The sequence below is a fragment of the Lithobates pipiens genome, unplaced genomic scaffold (genome assembly GCF_037356315.1).
Source record: "Lithobates pipiens isolate NorthernLeopardFrog02 unplaced genomic scaffold, aLitPip1_a1.2 Scaffold_16, whole genome shotgun sequence".
Taxonomy (NCBI): Eukaryota; Metazoa; Chordata; class Amphibia; order Anura; family Ranidae; genus Lithobates; species Lithobates pipiens.
Window position 1 is genome coordinate 185473347 of NW_027507748.1, and position 13772 is coordinate 185487118.

Here is a 13772-nt window from a genome sequence, read left to right on the forward strand (position 1 = left end):
CATGGCCCTGTGTGAAAAAGTGATTGCCCCCTAAACCTAATAACTGGTTGGGCCACCCTTAGCAGCAACAACTGCAACCAAGCGTTTGCGATAACATGCAATGAGGCTTTTACAGCGTCCTGGAGGAATTTTGGCCCACTAATCTTTGCAGAATTGTCCTAATTCAGTTACATTAGAGGGTTTTCGAGCATGAACGGCCTTTTTAAGGTCATACCACAACATCTCAATAGGATTCAGGTCAGGACTTTGGCTAGGCCACTCCAAAGTCTTCATTTTGTTTTTCTTCAGCCATTCGGTGGTGGACTTGCTGGTGTGTTTAGGATCATTGTCCTGCTGCAGAACCCAAGTTCGTTTCAGCTTGAGTACACGAACAGATGGTCGGACATTCTCCTTCAGGATCTCTTGGTAGACAGCAGAATTCATAGTTCCTTTTATCACGGCAAGTCTTCCAGGTCCTGAAGCAGCAAAACAGCCCCAGACCATCACACTACCACCACCATATTTTACTGTTGGTATAATGTTCTTTTTATGAAATGCAGTGTTCCTTCTACGCCAGATATACTTGGACACACACCTTCCAAAGAGTTCCACTTTTGTCTCATCGGTCCACAGAATGTTGTCCCAAAAGTCTTGGGGATCATCAAGATGTGTTGTGGAGAAATTGAGAGGAGCTTTGATGTTCTTTTTGCTCAGCAGTGGTTTTCTCCTTGGAACTCTGCCATGCAGGCCATTTTTGCCCAGTCTTTTCCTGATGGTGGAGGCATGAACGCTGACCTTAACTGAGGCAAGTGAGGCCTGCAGTTCCTTGGACGTTGTTGTGGGGTCTTTTGTGACCTCTTGGATGAGTCGTCGCTGCGCTCTTGGGGTAATTTTGGGCGGCCGGCCACTCCTGGGAAGGTTCACCACTGTTCCATGTCTTCGCCATTTGTGGATAATGGCTCTCACTGTGGTTCGCTGGATTCCCAAAGCTTTGGAAATGGCTTTATAACCCTTTCCAGACTGATAGATCTCAATTACTTTCTTTCTCAATTGTTCCTGAATTTCTTTGGGTCTCGGCATGATGTGTAGCTTTTAAGGATCTTCTGGTGGACCTTACTGTGTCAAGCAGCTCCTATTTAAGTGATGCCTTGATTGTGAACAGGTGTGGCAATAATCAGGCCTGGGTGTGGCTAGAGAAATTGAACTCAGGTGTGGACAACCACAGTTATAGTATGTTTTAACAAGGGGGGCAATCACTTTTTCACACAGGGCCATGATGGTTTGGATTTTTTTTCACCTTTAATAATAAACACCTTCATTTACAAATTGCATTTTGTGTTTACTTGTGTTGTCCTTGACTATTGTTTAAATTGGTTTGATGTTCCGAAACACTTAAGTGTGACAAACATGCAAAGGAACAGGAAATGAGGAAGGGGGCAAACACTTTTTCACACCACTGTACATTGTAGCAAAGTGTAATTTTTTCAGTGTTGTCACATGAAAAGATTTAATAAAATATTTACAAAAATGTGAGGGGTGTAATCGCTTTTGTGAAATACTGTATATCCAACATCTTCAATATCGTCGTGCCTTTGTTTATGTGATTCCAATAGGTGCCTTGGTTAATCTGTAAATCAATCCTCTTGTTTACATTGTCACCCTATAAACAGGGCTCTGACCATTTGGTTCTAGGCACAGTGCATGACAAAAACAAAACAGCCACTCTCCCTAGCCCCCTTACCTAATTTAACCACTTGCTTACTGGGCACTTAAACACCCTTCCTGCCCAGACCAATTTTCAGCTTTCAGTGCTCTCACACTTTGAATGACAATTACTCAGTCATGCAACACTGTACCCAAATGAATTTTTTGTCCTTTTTTTCCCACAAATAGAGCTTTCTTTTGGTGGTATTTGATCACCTCTGCGGTTTTTATTTTTTGCGTTATAAACAAAAAAAGAGCGACAATTTTGAAAAAAAAAAACACAATATTTTTTACTTTTTTCTATAATAAATATCATATTAAAAATTTATTTTTTTCTCAGTTTAGGCCGATATGTATTCTTTTACATATTTTTGTTAAAAAAAAACACAATAAGCGTATATTAATTGGTTTGTGTAAAAGTTATAACATCTACAAAATAGGGGATACATTTATGGCATTTTTATTATTTTTTTTTTTTTTTACTAGTAATGACGGTGATCTGCGATTTTTATCATGACTGTGATATTGTGGCGGACACTTTGGACACTTTTGACACTATTTAGGGACCATTCACATTTATACAGCGATCAGAGCTATAAAAAATGCACTGATTACTGTGTAAATGTGACTGGTAGGGAAGTGGTTAACACTAGGGGGCGAGGAAGGGGTTAAATGTGTATCCTAGGGAGTGATTCTGAATGTAGGGGGAGGGGACTCAAAAGGGGAGGAGACCGATCGGTGTTCCTCTCTACTGGGATCACACCATTGGTCTCCTCTCCTCTGATAGGACATGGATCTGTGTGTTTACACACACAGATCAATGGTCCTGCTGTTTTCACAGACAAACGCGGGTGCGCAGCGCCCCCTAGAGGCTCAGGAAGTAAAATATGTCATATGATGGCAGCCCAGAGGGACAAAGGGTTCCTGCCGCCGTCATATCACTATGTGCGGTAGGGTAGTGACTAAAGAGGAACTTCACGCTGCCTAAAACACAAAAACCCTTAACATTTGTTCCTGTGTTAAAAAAATAAATAAAAATCGAATGGAAATCCGCCACATGAGTGCCAGCGGCTTGAGAGCGCATGCACCAGATCCCCAGGCATGTGCAGGTAATCGCTGACCTCTGTCAGTTTTTTGGCAGGGACCCCCTGGCATGTTTGTGCATGTGTAACATCTCCCAAAATGGATCATGGGATGGCTATGGTACAGAAGGTGATTTGTGAAATGTTGTGCATGTGCACACACACTGCAAGGTCTTTGAGAGAGAGAGTCCCACAGCATGTCTGCATGTGTGTGTGTGTGTGTGTGTGTGTGTGTGTGTGTGTACAGTATATGTGTGTTTTGATGTCATCATGGCCTAGGCCAGGATTTAGAAAAAAAATGTAAATAAAAAAATAAAGTTTTTACTTTTCAAATAATGTGTAAGAAGGAAAAAATATTCGATTTTGGCTATATCTACAAATCCACAACTTTATATTAAACAACAAAAAAAAAGACTCAATAGTCAGACCTCTCACCAAATTTTGATATCTGCTTTAACTGGTTAAGGACCAGCCACCGTAGTTTTACTGTGGCAATGTAGCTGCTTTCCGCAAATCGCTGTCGTTGTACATTGGTGTGTACATAGTGATTTGTGGGTGCGTGCGCCCACTGGCCAGTGGGGGGGAGCCAATAAGCGGTGGAGCAGACACGATGTCCGCCGGCCACCCGGTGATCACTCCCCGCAGTGGCAGGAAGACGGATTTGTGTGTTTCCCCAGTCACACAGTCCCCCATATAGTTAGAAAACAGGGGAACACATTTAACGCCTTGATCGCCCCGATGTTAACCCCTTCCCTGCCAGTGTCATTAGTACAATAACAGTGCATATTTTTAGCACAGATCACTGTAATAATGTCACTGGTTCCCAAAAAAGTGTCAAAAATGTCAGTTAGGTGTTCGATCTGTCTGCAGTAATGTTGCAGTCCCGCTAAAAATCACTGATCCCCGCCATTATAAATAAATAATAAAAATACTATAAATCTATCCCCTATTTTGTAGACACAATAACCTTTGCGCAAACCAATCAATATACTCTTATTACCAAAAATATGTAAAAGAATACTTATTGGCCTAAACTGATGAAGAAATTCGTTTTTTTTTTTTTTTTTCTTGATAATTATTATAGCAACAATTTCTAATTTATTTTTTATTTTTTCAAAATTGTTGCTCTTTTTTTGTTTATAGCACAAAAAAATAAAAACCCCAGAAGGCGATCAAATACCACCAAAGGAAAGCTCTATTTGTGGGAAAAATGGACATCCAGTTTGTTTGGGTACAGCATTGCATGACTGTGCAATTGTCAGTTAAAACGACACAGTGCTGTATCGCAAAAAACGGCCTGGTCATTAAGGGGGGAAGTCTTCCGGTTCAGAGGAGTTCCCCTTAAAAATAAATAAATAAAAGTCAGCAGCTACAAATACTGCGGCTGCTGACTATTAATAATCGGACACTTACCTATCCCAGTGGCCAGCGATGCGGGGGTATGAAGCCCTGCTTGTTCCCCCCTCTGCACAGCGTCGCCGGCATTCTAACTGTGGTTCACAGCCGGGCACCCACTGCGCATGAGCGAGCGCCGCTGCGCGCCGTGATTTTTCCGCACAGTCACCTGGGACCTATCACGTGTCCCAGATGACTGACAGGAGGGAGGGGGCAGAGCTGAGCCCTTCCTGTGCTGAGGGCAAGTGATGTCACCAGCCCAGGCACTGAAGGAGGCAGACTATGATGGACCCCCTAGCAACAGGCATTTAGAGGTGAGTTTAAAAAAAATGTTTTGTTTTTTTTGGGGAATTTTAATGATTTTTTTTTCTGTGGAACAGCACTTTAAGTGGTTAATCAAACTCCAAGAAAGACCACCTGACTGTCGTATAGCTCGATCTCACAGCCAACGTCCAACTCTCCGGATAAATATAAAAAAATATGGTAATATAAACTCAATACACAATTTTCAGATTTACAATGGGAAAAACCTTGTGTGTTCACCCATAAATGCTCCCTAACTACATGTTTACAAGAAATTTCTTTCAAAATTTGCACTCGATGGTATATTACACCTGCAAAATTAAAAAAAAAAACTGGTCACCTACAGAGTTGAAGGTTAGCTGGAGATGTAATGAGGGGTGGGGCTCCTTCCTGCATCTATGGTGGAATTGCACACCCATTCAAACTTATTGGACACAATTTAAAAAGTGGATAGTACATATCATTGACACTCAAATAGAATTAAACGCAGCTTGTTGCTTACTACATGTCAATGATCTTTCTTACAAACAATATAAAAACTCCCTAACACGACACTTAAAGTGCTTGTAAACCCTTAGAAACCACTTTGACCTACAGGTAAGCCTAGATTAAGGCTTACCTGTAGGTCCAAGAAATATCTCCTAAACCTACACGGTTTAGGAGATATTTGCCAAAACACAGGCACCGCTGTCTACGGCGCATGCGCCGTAGACAGCGGCGCACAGGCGCACTGAGAGCGCCGCTGTCAACGGCGATATGCCGCGAGTGGCGGCTCCCGTGCGCATGCACGGAGGTGACGTCATCGTGGCTTCGTCGAATGACAGCGGTGGAGCAGCGAGACCCACTGAGAAGATGGATGCTCTGGACTACAGGGGACAGCGGTAACTTTGCTGGCTCCTGTGTCAGGTAAGTGACACATAATGGGCTACTATGCGATGCTTTACCTTTGCAGGGAATCAAAGAGGAAGTGAACTCATCAGTGTTTACTTCCTTTTTAATGCTGCCAAAACGTTGATTCCAGTGAACTGGAAAACCGGAGATACTCCAACAATAATAGATTGGGTACTGAATGTCAAACTAATCTATGAAATGGAAGAAACCATTACTATAAAAAAGAGAACCTACAACTCAATTCCATAATAGATGGAGACATTGGTACATTTTCACTCTACCAGAGACTTTAAAAAAAAATCCTTTTCAATTAAAACTTTTTACTTTTAAGAGCTCCACTCATGCCCACACAACACTACAAAAAATAGTACTCCTTGTTATTCGTAATTCATTACATATTTTTCATCTTTAAAGCGGAGGTCCACCCTAAAGTGGACCTTCCGCTCAGTGGAATCCCCCCCCCCTCCGGCGCCACAATTGGCACCTTTCAGGGGGGAGGGGGGTGTAGGTATCTGTACAGTACAGGTATCTGCACCCACTTCCGGGATAGCTCTCTGCGGAAAGGGGCGTAGATTACGCCCCTTTCCGAAAGTCCCCCGCTACCTGCTGGGAAACACACAGATCCTAGAGGCAGCGGGTCCATCCTTATTGCGCAGCGCGATTCGCGCATGCGCAGTAGGGAACCGGGAAATAAAGCCGAAAGGCTCCACTTCCTGATTCCCATACCCAAGATGGCGGCGGCAGCACCCGGGGGATGATCGAGAGATCGGCTTTGGGTGCCGACATCGCGGGCGCGCTGGACAGGTAAGTGTCACTATTTTAAAAGTCAGCAGCTGCAGTATTTGTAGCTGCTGGCTTTTAAAAAAAAAATAAAAAACGCGGACTCCCGCTTTAAAAATGAATACAAGTCTTCATAAGCTTTCTGAAGGCTATTTTCACATATCTTAAGCATTTTGAGTATTCCTAATACCAGATGACTTAAAAACGCTGCATATTTGTTTAATCTTTGTTTATTCTCAGCTATATTGATTTCCTTTGAAAAGAACAAATAATTATTATTTGTTTTGCCATACTTCATTTGTTCCTTACAAGTGGCATATATTTGAAATATATTTGACCTCTTGTTGTTAAGGATTAACTCAGGCGTGTTCGCATGGTCCACGTGCAGAGCCCGCCAGGAAGTCAGCGCAGCGCTGCGCTAATCACAGGCAGTGAGACATTACCCGATCTCTGCAGCTGCGCAGCACTGCGCCGACTTCCTGGCGGGCTCTGCACGTGGACCATGCGAACAAGCCTGAGCAGCTCATCCCTACTTGTTGTTTGTTTGCATATTTGGTATTTTTTTTATATATCATCATGCTTTGTATTTAATTTTTTACCTATGCAATAAACTTTATTGTGTAAAAAAAAAAAAAAATTGCAAAAAAAAAAGAAATATTAGGCAGGAAAAAGGACTTTGAAAAATTGGGTAAAGTTTGGTTTCAAAATATCAAAGTTTGATTCTGTACATTTCTTAATGAGCAAACACTGTGTCATTGCATATGATTGCGTATGATTTTCAAACAGTACCTGCATCCAAAATCAAATAGTTCTAGATAAAAATGATTCCAAGAATGAAGATTTAGGAATGTTTAACTGTGACCTATTTTTTTTCTTTTTTTTTTCTTTCTGATTCCCTGCAAGATTGCACCAATCACAGCTGTTGTATCAATAACAGAAGGCAGGAAGCAGTCACAGATTTGTTGCATGTTGTTTAAGTCTCACGTTTCCAACATTTTCCTTCCTGCACTGAGCGAACAACTATAAACAGTGTGAGGAATCAATAAGCGTAGAAAAAAAAAAAAAGCAGACGTGTTTCTGAGAATCTAGAATAACTGACAGTCTTGCAGCATTTTTGAAGCTGTGTTGAAAACTATCCTTTAAATGAAAGAGTAGCTGGTAAGTGACTTGGGTAATGCTATCTGATAGAGGGGTGTGTTTATGACACACTGAGTAGAAGCCTTGCTGTCAAGTTCAGGTGGCCATATTATTGTTATCTGCCTGGGCTTTCTTTGCTCTGAGAATTACAGTAATGTGAAATGCTTTGTACATTGTTATTTGGAAGGGATATATTTTATGTCATCCGGTTTAGCATTGCTTTGTGTGTTCTTTGTGTTGCATGGAAGAAAAGATTACTTAAGCAGTGAGATAAAATTGTGTTCTCCTATGATTTACTTTTACATATTTTTTAACCAAGAAAAAATACTTTGATATTTTGGTTCGAAGGAGGTCTGTTATTTAACAAATTCTAATGAAAAAAAACTGGCTACTAGCTAATTAGGTGCTCCAGTTCTTTTTGTTCTTATGCACACGACCAGACTTTTTGACGGATTAATCCTTCGGATATTACGGTCGTGTATGGGCTCTAGTGGACTTTTTTTTCCCCAAAAGTCTGACGGACCTAGAAATAAAACACGCCCAAAGCCCTGTGTTGATGGGGACAAGGGCCTCTTCCTGACAACCCTGGGCGATGGTTGTGAGGGTCTGTGGGCAGGGGGCTAATCAGATTCTGGAAGCCTGCTTTTAACAAAGGGGCCCCCAGATCCCACCCCCCTATGTGTATGAGTAAAAATGTGTCAAAAATAAATGCCAGGGGGCAGTTTTTCACAATTCCTTTATTTAAAAAAATAAAACAATGTACCTTGATATAGATCAATAACTGCCGGACCCTGAAAAAAAAACAGTCCATCTGCGACGAAGGTTAACCACCGAATGCCTGCTCTGCCATTTTACAGTTCCTAAATAGGTAAGGGACGGGGCCAACTGGTGATGTCACCTGGTGGCACCACCCCCTTGTGACATCACCAACCAGTGCATGCTGAGTCGGTAGTGGCGGAGCTTTTTTTACTTCTTTTTTTGAGTGGCGGGCATCGTGATTGATGATGGAACCACAAGGGGGGGATATTGTTTTTTTATTTTTGTCAAAAGGAATTGTCAAAAACTGTCTGTTGTCTTTATTTATGTTTATGTTTGACACTTTTTTGTGTACCCCATACTCATTCTCATGGGGGGCTTGTTAAAGGGGGCTTCCAGATTCTGATAAGCTGCCTGCCCCGCAGACCCCCACAACCACCACCCAGGGTTGTCATGAGGAGGCCCTTGTCCCCAAAGCCCCCTGCCACGTTGGGGGCATGTGGCTTGATCTGGTTCAGGAGGGAGGGTGTTTGCTCACCCCTCCACTCTTATTGTCCTGCTTGGATAAGGGCCTGGTATTGATTGGGGGTGTCCCCACATCGTTTTCCATAATTTTTTTTCTATTGCTGTGAATGTTTTTTTTTTTTTGCATTCAGCTGTCAGCGGAGAAGCCTGTTGACAGCTAATGACTCATCCATTGTTAAGGATGCAGTGGCCTGCTCCTTAACAACCAGCTATACATGCAGTTCATTCAAATTTGGGTGTTCGCCGAATGGGTGAACAGGTGATGTTCGGCCAAATTTTTGCTCCGCTCAAAATGTTCACCCAGCTCTACAGCTGATTATTTACTAGTTAGACACATTGGAGATTTAGTAGATTTTATTATCTTTTGATCTTCTATTCTATTTGAATTTTTTTTTTTTTTTTGTGTATGCATTTATCTGCAGCTTTGATTGTAAGGTGCAGGAGATGGAAATGTTATAGTTAAAGAAAATCTATGTTAGCCTCTCACTTGTATATGGAATGAGTGGCTTACAACTAGATCAGCTAGGTCTATTCTAATGCCCCATACACTCTATCAGATTTTCTGCAGATTTTTTCCTTCAGGTTTACCAAAAACCATGTAGTGCAAGGGCCAGCCTGATTGCATACAAATTGAAACGCCTAAGGTTTGACCTCATATTATATCGTTTCAGTAAAACTCAGCAGAAAAACTGATAGTGTGTTTGGGGCTTACGTCTATTTAATCTTAGATCATACTGACAGGCACCTAAGCTCTGAGAAACAGGGTCCTGCCCTAGAAACGCATCAGCTTGTTTGCTTGTTATCTAGTTACTTGTGATGTCCATATAAAACGTTTATATCTTGCATCCAGTGACAGTTACCTGGGTCTGTGTATCCCTTAATGTCTTTAGCCATACTTCTTTTGTGTGTATGTTTTTGAAACTTTCCTATTTCAATAAACATTTGTAAAGGTAACACATTTGGCTTCGCACCCTCTTTTTATTTTCTGGTTGATGAAGGCTTTTAGTCGTAGCCCACCACTATACTCTAGTGCAGTGATGGCAAACCTTGGCACCCCAGATGTTTTGGAACTACATTTCCCATGATTCTCATGCACTCTGCAGTGTAGTGGAGCATCATGGGAAATGTAGTTCCAAAACATCTGGGGTGCCAAGGTTCGCCATCACTGCTCTAGTGCAACACTCCTTCCAATCCTTCAAAGCTAGCATCCACATAGCACACATAAAGTTTCTTTACATCAGCATATTGTAAGACTGGTGCTTCTGTTAGCTTCTTCTTCAATTGAGTGAGAGCCTCTTCTCATGCAGAGATCCAGTAGCCCCCAAAGAACTTTTGGAAGTCCTCTTTTGACTCCCTCATCTGCACACATCAGTCTTCAACGGGTCATAAAGAACTTTGGCCACTTTAGAATACCCTTCTACAAATCTGCTGTAGTATTCACAAAATCCAAAGAAAGAACTTTACTCTATAATATTGTGAGGCTGATGCCAGTTCACCACTGCTTCAACTTTGGTTGGATTAGTGGCCACTCCTTCAACAGAAATAATGTGAACTACATAGGTGACTAATAACCTTCAGAACTTGCACTTCTGCTGACAATTTAAATTCCTCTTCTTTTAAGTGATGTAATATCCGCATGAGTTGTTTTTCATGCTCTTCTAGTGTAGCCCCAACATAGTATTGCAGTGTGATATGCTAAACATGAAAAGAGTAACTGTAAGACCGCGTACAAGACTGTTCGCCAGTGTGATATGCTAAACATGAAAAGAGTAACTGTAAGACCGCGTACAAGACTGTTCGCCCAACTTAGTCCGCTGAACAGTGTTTCAGCGGACAATCCGCTCGTGTGTGGGCTTCAGTGGACTGTTTCAGCGGACAGTCTGACGAACAAAGTCTTACGGAATTTCCGTAAGACAGTCCGTCCAAACTTGGTTTCAGCGGACAGTCCGCTCGTGTGTAGGCTAGGTCGACAGACTAAGTTTGGCACATGCTCAGAAAGGATTTACACGGCGAAGGTTGCATTGCAGTGTATTGGACGTCGAATTTCTCGTCCCGTCGTACGTGCCGTTCACGTCATCGCGCACGCTTTCAGCGGACTGTCTGCTCATCGTGTGTGGTCAAGTCCGTTCATGCAAATTTTGAACTGACTGTTTGTCGGATTGTTTGACGAACTTAGTTGGGCGAACAGTCCGCCCGTGTGTACGCGGCCTAAGGGTCCATGCACATTAGGAGCAGAAAAAACATTTCAGGACCTCTGGTAGAAACAAATGCTCATAGTAGCTTGGATTGCACAAGAGTTTAGGAGAGTTTGTGGGTATTTGCTGTTATCAGCATTTTTTCAAAAAACATTACCCTCTGCTCATTTGTCACTATAATCAGTGTACACCTATAAATGCCAAAAATCTACTATTTCATCTAGGAATGAGTTACATCCTTCAAGAACAGTTTGTGGATGCTGCTCTAGATTAAAATGCTATTTCATACAACTGATAATCCCTCTTCGATCCCAGCAGCACCTCCAAAAAAAGGGCCCTCTATTGCCGAAATGGTGTTTGTGTGTGTGTGTGTGTGTGTGTGTGTATACATTCAGCCTAGTATATATCTATCCACTGCATACAGTTTAGCTAGATCTCACTGCAGTTGGTTCCTGGTGTACTCACTGTTTCTACTATACTTCTGGCAGGCAGGCAGATGATTCAGTGATCTGCAGTGCATACAATATATATACAGTCTCTTACATATATATATACACTGCATTCTAGTCTAGCCAAGCCTATATCGGACTGCAGGTGATTCCAGGTGTACGTTTTCAAATACACTTTCAGGCAGGCAGGCAATTCAGTGATCTGCAGTGCATAAAATATATATACAGTCTCCTACATATATATATCCACTGCATTCTATTCTAGCCAAACCTATAGCTGACTGCAGGCCATCCTGGTGTATTTTTTTTAGTAAACGTCAGGCGGTGTTTAGCTAATAAAATTTTACAGCATGTCTGGAAGGCCACCAAGGAGAGGCAGATGCTCACAGGCCACTAAAAGAGGGCAAGCAGGCTCTGTGTCTACAGCCAACAGTGCTGGTTGTGGACACGGTGCATCCTCAGCATGTGGCCATGGGGCACACTTGTCCTTTTTTTTGGCAGCTGGCCGTGTTGATCCACAACATGCAGAAGAGTTGGTAGAGTGGATAACTAAGCCATCCTCATCCCCCTCATCCTCTGTCACCCAGGCTCAGAGCAGTTTGCCTGCCAATGCAGCTGCCAAACTGGCCTATTCCATCAGCTCAATGTCATCAGTCACTCCTTCCCTAGCCCCACCATCATGCACAGATGAGTCCCCTGAACTGTTCGACCACAGTGTCCGGTACATGTGAGGTAAATGTGCAGTGTTTTGAAGGCTCTGATGATGCCACCCAGATTGAGGAAGGTAGTAACGTGACCCCAGAGAGAGGGTGTGCCCAAGAAGGACAAGAAACTGTGCAGTCATGTTCCCCCAGCTGCAGCATACTGCCAGGTTTGCTCCAGTGACGAGGAGGGAGGGCATGATGAGGTCACTGACTCTATGTGGGTGCCTGATAGAAGAGAAGAGGAGGAGGAGGTACATCTCCAATGAGGCAGGATGCCCTCCAGGGTCCAGCTTAAGGGCAGCCACCCAAATGCATCCCACCGCAGAGTTCCGCATGTGCAGGACGCTGCTGACCCCCCATGTATTTTGAAAAGTTCTTTGGTGTGGGCCTTTTTTGATACGTGTGCAGCAGATTGCACCATTGCTGTTTGCGACATATGTCTGAAGTGTATCCGATTGTAGCAGGCAAATTTCCCTACCCTAGTTGCTAAAGCGTCGAAAAAAATGTGGCCCCAGCCATCCACATGCTCAGCTGCTGAATGCTAGCTTGGCTAAATTGCTAGAACTCCCAACTGCTGCCTTTTCAGCTGGTAGACTCTGCCCCCTTAGACACTTTTTCTCACTGAAGGCGATTCCGGCTCTCTATCAGCATGTGGAAGGCAATGTCTTTGCCTCGCTTGACAGGGCGGTCAGGTGCATATTACCGCTGACTCATGGTCCAGCAGGCATGGACAGGGATGTTACCTTTCTTTCATGGCGCACTGTGTAAGTCTGCTGGCAGCTGGGAAGGATGCAGAACAGGGTGCAATATTGTTGGAGATTGTTCCACCACCACACCTCTAAAATGCTAGTAGTGGTGATTCTGCCACACCTCTCTCCTCCACACCTTTGCATCTTCTTCCTCTATGGCCTCTTCCTCTGCAGATTTCTCCTCTGAACCAGCGTTCAAAGGGCTACGTAAGCATTCAGTCAAAAAGATGGCATGCAGTGTTTGAGTTGGTCTGCTTAGGGGACAGCCCCTGGACGACGTAAATTATTACGAAATGCGTAGGGCGGTGCGAACGTGTCGACGTCACCCCAGTCGTGTTCATTCGTTTTAGACCAGGAAGGACAGGTTGGTCTCTGCGTTGGCGTGTGTCCGGCCGGTGCACGCTTCTGTTTTGAGCCTCCTTTTAAAGTCTTTTATGTAAGTGTATACGTTCGTTTCTTGCAAATTAAAATCATTGGTTTTACACTATCTGGAGCCTATGTTTTTCCCTATGTGATACCACGTTGAGTTGGGAGTGATATGTGGAGCAACAGCCATAGCCCTATTGTGTGAAAGATTCGGGATCGCCTGAGGGGGAACCGTTACCCGGATATCCTTTGATTGTTTTTGCCTGTGGTGACCCTCTGTAACGGGGGGTCGCTCGGATCTGGTAAGGAGCCAATTCATTCATTTGGTGAGGGGAAAAGCACATTATATTCCTGGAGAAGATTATTAATTTGTGCGCTTCCAATTCAGCTCTTCATGCAAAGTTTTTCTTCACTGGTGTTTATTTACCATATGGACACTTTATAGCAATAGTTTGGCATATAATTATATGGACATTACATAGAGTGTTCCAAAATATTTTTTTGATGATTTATTTTATGTATTTTTTCAGTTTTAAGAAAACTTTCATTCTTTATTTTTAGGGGTATATGCACAGAGATCTATACAATCTGTACTGTGTTTGGGTGATTCACATTATTGACACGCATTTGTGTCTTATTTTTGTATTTCATTTTACATATTTGTATATATAACAGTATGCACTGTATTTTTTGAGGTGGCCTTAGAGACATTAAGACACTAAGGCTTATACTGTGGGTTTAGCACATACACATATCC

At 42.8% G+C, this 13772-nt stretch overlaps 1 protein-coding gene across 2 annotated transcripts in view; it reads left to right on the forward strand.

The window, feature by feature from the left end:
* The first annotated feature begins 7099 nt into the window (after positions 1-7099).
* STS (steroid sulfatase) overlaps positions 7100-13772 on the forward strand; it is a 441865-nt gene continuing 435192 nt past the window's right edge. For both annotated transcript variants that reach the window (XM_077480825.1, XM_077480826.1), the window contains exon 1: positions 7100-7292. The gene's annotated coding sequence lies outside the window, so the exon portion shown is untranslated. The remainder of the gene's footprint in view (positions 7293-13772) is intronic.